Genomic DNA, 8,246 nt, shown 5'->3' with positions numbered 1-8,246 from the left:
AGGGAGGCACTAAACTAGCGTTCAAAGGTTGGAAAGATCTGTGTGTGAGGCAACAATGAGAGAAGATATAGATGGGGGACAAAGTGGTTGGACTGTGGAGCACGGGAAGATACGACTGCAAGCTGAGGATGAAAAATAACACGTCTCTGTGTATGAGCCAAGAGGTGGAAGGACTCTGGGTGGAGGGCGAGAATTAATGAACCTTCAAGTCCAAAAACCTGAACGCGAGGTTTATGGGAGGACAAACAAAGGATTGAAACGCAGACTGACAAGGCGGTGGAGGAAAGAGAGGAAGGGGCTCTTGATTGGCCAGGAAAGAAAGAAGCCTGGGGACAGAGTAAGAAATAAGTGGAAAAAGGCTCACGAACGTAGAAGTGAGGAGGAGGCCCCAGGGTTGTGGCGAGGTAGAGAAGGCTTGAAAGGCCATCGGGGAGGAGTAAGGGCGAAGGTCAGTGTTCTTAAAAAATGTTATGCACGTGGCCTAGAGAAGAGTAAAAGGAGTCAAGGGGAATCTCCTCTCGTTGCCCATGAAACTAAAATGGAGAGCGCACGCAACCGAGTGTGCAATATTGTTGGTCACAATTTTTTTCTTTTTTAACAGCAAGAAGCTTGACTCCGTAGAGGCATTTTCTTATAATATTATTTCTTTGAATTTATGGCGTGCATAAAATACTCAATAAATTACACTAAGATAATAATTTAGTACTTACTATTCACATTTGCTTTTTCGAAAAATAATATCCTTGTCGATGAAAACAATGATAAAACCCGGAACATCAGCGCGTCTCTTAATTAAGTAAAAGAAAATACCGAATTTAATGGAACTTTGTCCTTGATGGAAATACATCGATAACTTCGAAAAAAAATAAAACCTAATACTTTTTAGATATACATGGGAAATTTAATCTTAATGATGGCTTTACAAACTAAATACCCTCTATTATCTGGTACTGTTGAAAACTATAACATCTGTGCATGTATCTTCAGAAATATGTACATTGTATTCGAAAAGAAGAAGGAAATACCAGGTAAATAAATGTTTGGATGTAACACAAGAAGTGCTCTCCACGAGGCGAGAAACATGATTCAGCAGCAGCCGAGATGTCACCCTTTGCTGCGACTCGTGGCGGAGCTAGACGGGGCTAGAGGCCAACCCCCTCATGCCGCGGGTCACGAGCAGCAGGAAACAGGAAAGCAGGAAATGATATGGTCAATCTGGAACGTTCTTTTCCTGCTTTTTCTTACGTAACAAGGGTGGAGGGCCGGCGGGGACATTACTTGAGCGGCGGGTAATAGGAAGGGAACAGGAAAGAAAATGGGCGTGGGGAAAAAAGAAGACAGGATGGAAATGATATAAAGTAGGCCGAGTGGGCTATATACGTAGTGAGTGGGTTTAGCTTCCCCTTCCCGTCGTAGTGGTCGCGCTACAACTTTACGAAGGGCTGGACTCGCCTTACGTAGCGGATGATAATAAATTTCCCGGACCACGTTAGTACTCCACATTTAAGATTTATACAGTGCGCACCACCATGGCCGCTAAATCTAGGCGTATTTCACGACACACCCACGAGAGGACAAAAACTACAAACGCAGCAGGAGTTTTTTCAGGGTTCAAGTTACTGTTCTGGAGGGTCAGTCGGGACGTCGCCTCAGCCAACGCGCCAGAAAGGAACAGCCGTAACAGACAGGCGGAACAGACGCTGCCATAGTGCCAGAGACGTGCTGGGCGGCAGTCTGGTTCTAAGAGCCCTGCCCGAAATGTGTATCACAGTAAACTTTTCTTACAGTTCTTTTTCCCTTCGGGCATTCGTGTTACTTCGGTGATTCTGGTGATTGTGACATATTATTCTTTTTTTCTATTTTATTTATGCTCCTCTCTAGATGCGGTACGACTTGTAAAATGTGTGTAAAATGTGTGTAAAATTTGTGGAAAGGGTGGAGAGGGACATGTGTAGGTATGTCAGTGTGCGTGCGTGCGTGTGTGTGTGTGTGTGTGTGTGTGTGTGTGTGCAACTGTCTATAAAAAAAAAAAGACGAATTATTGTAACAGCCCTGCAAACGCCTGGAAGTAATGGATGCGCTCTGTAAATACGCAACAAACATACGTAACAAACATACGTAACTCCTATAATAGTCTGTCAAACCGGTTGTCATTATTTACCCGGGAATGGCAATGTCAACTAATTTACGGCGGTGCAATTTCACTCTCCGGAAGCTAAAAATAAATATCTACCAACAACAGAATAAAAAAAAAATAATAGTTTGTCGTTTACGGCTGAAGTTTGCTATTGTTGTATCTTACACCTATCCTTTTTTTTTTTTTTCGTTCGTTAGCAGACAGAAAATTACCTACGATGTGCATGCTCGTCTGAAAAGTTCTTAATTGGGGAGAAACTACTGCACGTAACTCGTCTCAGATTCAGGCAAGTAAAATGATGAAATCCCCACCTAACGAACACAACTCCAACTTATCAGTTCTCAATAGATTCTTTCCCGCTTCTGTCATTTCGTTTTACAGATCCCAGTGTTATATTCTCACCATATTCTCCGGACTTACTGACAGGCTGATCATTTTCTCTACTTACTGACAGGCTGATCATTTTCTCTACCATTTGTCTATCATAATCTTTCCACCTTTAACTCCATTTTCGTGACGCATCCCTGACGCAACTAACTTATTAACTCTCAATAGATTCTTCCTCGCTGCTACCATTTCGTTTTACATATTCTCGAGACTTACTGACGGACACATCATTTTCTATATCATTTGTCTTTATTATAATCTTTCCACAGACAAGAATTGCTTTTCATGTGTCGCAACTAACATTAACTCCCAATAGGTCCTTCCCTGCTGCCGTCATTTCGTTTTACAGATTCGCAGTGTAAAATTCCCATCAGATTCTCGAGACTTACTGACAGGCTGATTATTTTCTCAATCATTTGTCTCTATTATAATCTTCCCGCGAACAAGAATTGCTTTCCAGGTGACGCGTCTTTTCCCTTGATATTCATTCTCATTTTCCCGAGGCTCATCGAGCGGCGGGTCACGTCACGCCTTGGACAGGTGCCGACATTCTCATTAATATCACTCATCTTAATACTCTTGGCTCGTGTCCCTCCGACCCGCTCACTTCCACCTAATAATTGTAATATTCCATCGCAGTCTATAAAATACAAACCTATTACCTTCCTACAACTCCTACAGTAAGGGTAATAATAAGTCTCAACTATGCACTGAAACTCCAATTATTACTTCTTCATATTTTTTAAACAATTAATTTATACTTATTTATACAAGCTTTTGAAATTATCAGAACTCCACGGCTTCTGCACGAGTTCATTCACTTCTAATTTAACATATCAACATGTCAATAATTACTTGGTTTACTTGTTTATAATGAAAGTCCCCGTAGCTGTTAAGACTTACTCATGTTTCCTTCACTGTCCTTTACACAACCCTGAACTTGAGAAGCATTTTGACTAAGTAAGGCAAAGGCAATCGTGTATGGCCTTTTTGAGTAATGAACAAATTGCAGGAGCATCAAATAAAACTCTCTTGCCTAACAATCATGTGCTGTAACGCTGGTGGCGGTGCAAAAAATCTCCTCGTTTTCTCCCAAAAAAAACTACCAGCAGAAAGATTATATGCGAGACCTCCAAGCCTGTGCTACTCTTTTCCTGGGGCGCCGGCCATTGGTGGGAGGTAAAACACGGTGGTACGTGCCCCCCCCCCACCCCACCCCCTCAACCACACCATCCACCCGCCAGCCACCATCCTCCCCCCTTCCTTCCACTTCTTCCTTTATCCCCATCTACGTTTTTTTTCCTCCCTCCGTCCCCCATCATTTCCATCCTTGCTCCACCCACCGTCCCTTCCCATCAGGCGTGTGGGCGCGTGATGGCAACGCCCCTCCTGGTGAGCGCTGGAAAAGTGGTCCACTATTTTGCCGTAGCCGGAAAAATTACCTAAAAAACATAACAAAAATTCAATGAACCCCATTCAACGACTACTCCTGTGAGAATAGTGAGCACCCCGGACTTCTACCCTCAAGGACAAAAATACTGTCGTTTGCATTTTTTCCAGCGCCACTCGAAGGTTTGCAGCGCGTCCCGGCATAAAAACCGAACCTCCCGGGGAAAAAATGTATTTAGATATACTCTTCCGGGAACAGCGACGAACTTCATAATATTCGAGACTGAAAATATCTTTAAATATTTAGCTGGTGTTTCGATAATGAGGGAGCAAGGGGTCGGCAAAGTTTGGGTCTCCTAGCGACCGGGAAAATGTTCGAGCATAATTAGGAGAAAGCGAGTGGCGTGGCGAAAGTTTAATGAGACCCGCAGATTACTGAAGGACGTGGCTCATTACTGTGGCGAAAGGCTGCGAGCAGGGCCCCGGCAGGCGTACCTCAAGCACCAATACTACCCACCCCTTGAGGCAGCCCGGGGGAGAGATGTTGCTGTTTTTCCATAGTCCTCCCTCGTGACACCTCAATCGTACCTCAAATAGCAGTACTCCATCAGGCAGCAGAGAGTGTGTTGTTTTACCATAGTCCTCCCTAGTGATTCCTCAAGAGTAACTTCATCAACAGTCCTCTAGCAGACAGCAATGTGATGGATTGTGTTGTTTGTCCTTAGTCCTCCCTCCTGACTCCTCAAGCGCACCACAAGTTCTCGAAAGCGTGCCTGAACAACAGTACTACAGGTGGCCGCGAAGGAAAGGGTCGTAATTTAATACAGTCTCACCTCCTTCAACGATCACGCATCGCGTTTTCTCCTAGTTTAGTATCGTTTTCGTTCACCTCCATCTTCGTTTTCTCTCTGGCTGCCTGTTATTTCTCTCTCCGCTTCATATTTATTTCCGTCAACGTTTTCTCCATCATCCTTTACTTCTGCTTCTTTGTTCCTTGTCTTCACCCTCTTCGTTCTCTTAGCCATCTTTATTTTCACAGTCAAGCCGTCTTCTCCATCTTCTTTTACTTCACCTCTCTTATTCCCTCTCTCCATCCTCTCCGTTCTCTAGTTATGTTTATTCTCACCGTCCCGCGGCGTCGAGAAACTTTGCCTTTCCACATAATTGAAGAACAAAGTTTGCTATGTCAACAGCCCTAAACAAATTTTGAAACTTTACCACTATGTCGCTCACACACAATGCCAACGTCGGCCAAAGTATCGCTCTGTGCGCCATCACTGTGGACGATAATACACGGCGCTCAGAACCAGTCTTTGCGCAACTACTGCTCGTAACTTTATTTTCGAGGGTCTGAGTTAGCGTAAGGAGTATGTTTTGTGATGGTAATAAATTATCCCTTCATTCATTCATTTATTCATTACCTCCTCCTTTCCTTTCATTTTCTTTACTTCATTTTTTTTCCCCCTCCTTCCTACCTATTTTCCTACCTTCAATTGTCCCTTTCTTCCTTCCTTTTATCCTTCCTTCCTTCTCTACTTCCTTCCCTACTTCCTTGCTTCCTTCCTTTTCTCCTTCTTTCCTTCCTTCCTTTCCTACTTTTCTCATTCATTCGTTGCCTCTTTCCTTCGTTCCTTCTTTTATGTTTCCTCTCTTCCTTAATCTTGTGTCTCCTTTCTTCTTTCTTTTCTCTCTTTTCAAATTCACTGATTCTTTCATTCAACTATTTATTCTTTATTTTCTCTCTCTCTCTCTCTCTCTCTCTCTCTCTCTCTCTCTCTCTCTCTCTCTCTCTCTCTCTCTCTCTCTCTCTCTCTCTCTCTCTCTCTCTCTCTCTCTCTCTCTCTCTCTCTCTCTCTCTCTCTCTCTCTCTCTCTCTCTCTCTCTCTCTCTCTCTCTCTCTCGTTCAATTCAGTTTATCTCGAATCTAATTTACGGCTCTCCCCTTCCAAATATTTATATGTGGCTCGTTCCTCCTAATTGATCCCTTTTACTTCAATCTAGTGCCCTCCCTTCACTCTCTATTATTTTCTTCCTCCCCTTCCCGTCCTCCCGATCTTCCATTTTACCTAACGTTCTTCTTTTCCCTTCATACTTTCTCTTTATCTACTTTCCCCACAGCCTGTTACCTCATACTTCGCCTCCTCCCATATCTACTTCCTTACTCTATTCATTTTTTTTTTTTTGCCATGCGCCTTTTCCTTAGTTTCTTATATTTTCCATGTTTTCCTATTTTCTTTCACCTTTTGGCAAGTTTGGTAGCTCACTTTTCGCCCCACTTTTCCATGTTCTCGTTTTCCTATCAATTCTCTCCACCTCTCTTCATTGTGTATTATCTTTTCAGTCCGTTTTATCCAGTATTTCTTTCCTTTGTCCGTCTTTCACCTTTTGTCTGGCTGTTCTCTCTCTCTCCATTTTCCATACTCTTCTCGTTCTCCTATCAACCCTCCCCCTCTTCAACGGTCTTCATTGGCTGCCACCTCTTAGTGCGTCTCTTTCTATATTGTTTTTCGTATTCTTTCCACCCTTCACCCTTTATGATAAACGGTTTTTCCTATTTTCTTTATTCTCCTCGTTCTCCCATCAACTAACTTTAACTATCTCCATTACCTACAACTTCGTCCCCTCTTTTCTCCAATATTTGTTTCCCTCTTCCTTCTCTCATCGTCTGTCTAGCTGATTTCCCTCACTTTCCTGTTCTCCTTTTCTTCCCTGTTCTGTTCTCTTTCTCCTGCAACTCTCTCCCTCTCTTTCCCTCCTTCGCCATTCCTTCCATTGTACCATCTTTACCTGCGAGATGTTTGTCTAGTCCTCGATCTGGGAGGGTCGCCGGCGCTGCCATTTACACAGCCTTTGTTTTAAGGTTTGTCTGTAAAGCGAACGCAGAAAGACGAGAGAGGGAGACATTGAGGGTGCCACTGAGGAAGAGAGGGAGAGGAGGGGAGCGAGAGGGAAGGAGATGGAATAGAAAAAGTATATATGGGATTTTTCCGTCGTGGTTGGATTGGACGCGTACAAACACTATTCTTTACGCTACTGAACGCATACCTATTCACTTCTCTCCATATCCTTGCTTATAACCAAACCATATATAGACGGATGACGCACACCCAGCCACACCCACCCACACCCACCCACCCTCACATTCACAGCCACTCACACACCCACACACGTATTGCCATAATATCTCCTTCCCCTCCACAAAACCTTCGGGTATTCATTGTATGCACGTTGGCCTGGAAAGGTATTTAAAAACCCCGTAGAAAATATGACCCTGAATTAAAGTACCGAATATGGAAGAACCACATCTCATCTAGGACCCTTCCCCCTCTCCCTCTCCCTCGTTCTCTTCCTCCTCCTCTTGCTCCTACTCTTATTACTCCTCCTCCTCCTGCTTCTCCTCCTCCTGTTTCCCCTCCTGCTGCTTCTCTTCCTCCTCCTTCTCCTCCTCCTCCTTCTCCTCTTTTTCCACTTCCAGCTTCTTTTCCTCTTTTCTTCTCTCTCATTTCGCCATCTCCACCTCCTCCTTCTATTCCTCTTCCTCTTCTACCCACCCTTCTTCTCTTTCACCATCTTCCCCTTCCACCCCTTCCTCCTCCTGTACCTCCTCCTCCTCCACCTCCTTCTCCTCTATCATCTCCTCTTCCCTCCTTACGTGTTCTTCAGTGCAATAAAACCATGAAAAAACGGGGAAAATATCGTATTGGACAACCGAGCTTCAGCGCCGAGTAGAACATTAGCTCGCCTGTAAAAGAAACAAAAAACAGAAAACACAGAAAAAGTATGACGGTCGAGACAAACTATTGGACTCCCTTCAACTTTTCCGAGCGCACAATATAAGAACATCTGAGAGAGAGAGAAAGAGAGGAGAAAAAAAGGCGAATGTCAAGCAAATGAAAAATTCTAATCGAAAACTTCGTAACTCTCGAGACAAATTAATGAGGCCGAGAGAGAAGACACAAGGAAGAGGGGGGGAAAGAGGAGAAAAAGAAATGATGGACGAAGGAGGAGGGAGGAAGAGGAGGAAGGAAGAGGAGGTAGAGTCGGTTAAAAGAGGCTGGGAGGGTGGGGGAGGAGGAGGAGGAGGGCAAGTTGCTAGACATATGACAAAAGAGGAAACACATCTCTCGTAAGACGTCTAAAAACAAGCTCTTAGATCCTCAAGGGACTTCGAGCGGCGAGGAAGGGACAACACGACGAGGAAAACAAAGAGGAAAAAAACAACGCAAAGAAACTGAAGGACAACAACGAGGAGGACGAGGACGAAGACAAGACGAGGAGAAGTGCAGCGTGGGAGGTGTAAATTAGAGTCCAAGGAAGAGAAAGAGAAACAGAA

This window comes from Eriocheir sinensis, chromosome 48, assembly GCF_024679095.1.
Source record: "Eriocheir sinensis breed Jianghai 21 chromosome 48, ASM2467909v1, whole genome shotgun sequence".
NCBI lineage: Eukaryota > Metazoa > Arthropoda > Malacostraca > Decapoda > Varunidae > Eriocheir > Eriocheir sinensis.
Note: the sequence above shows the minus strand (reverse complement) of the source record.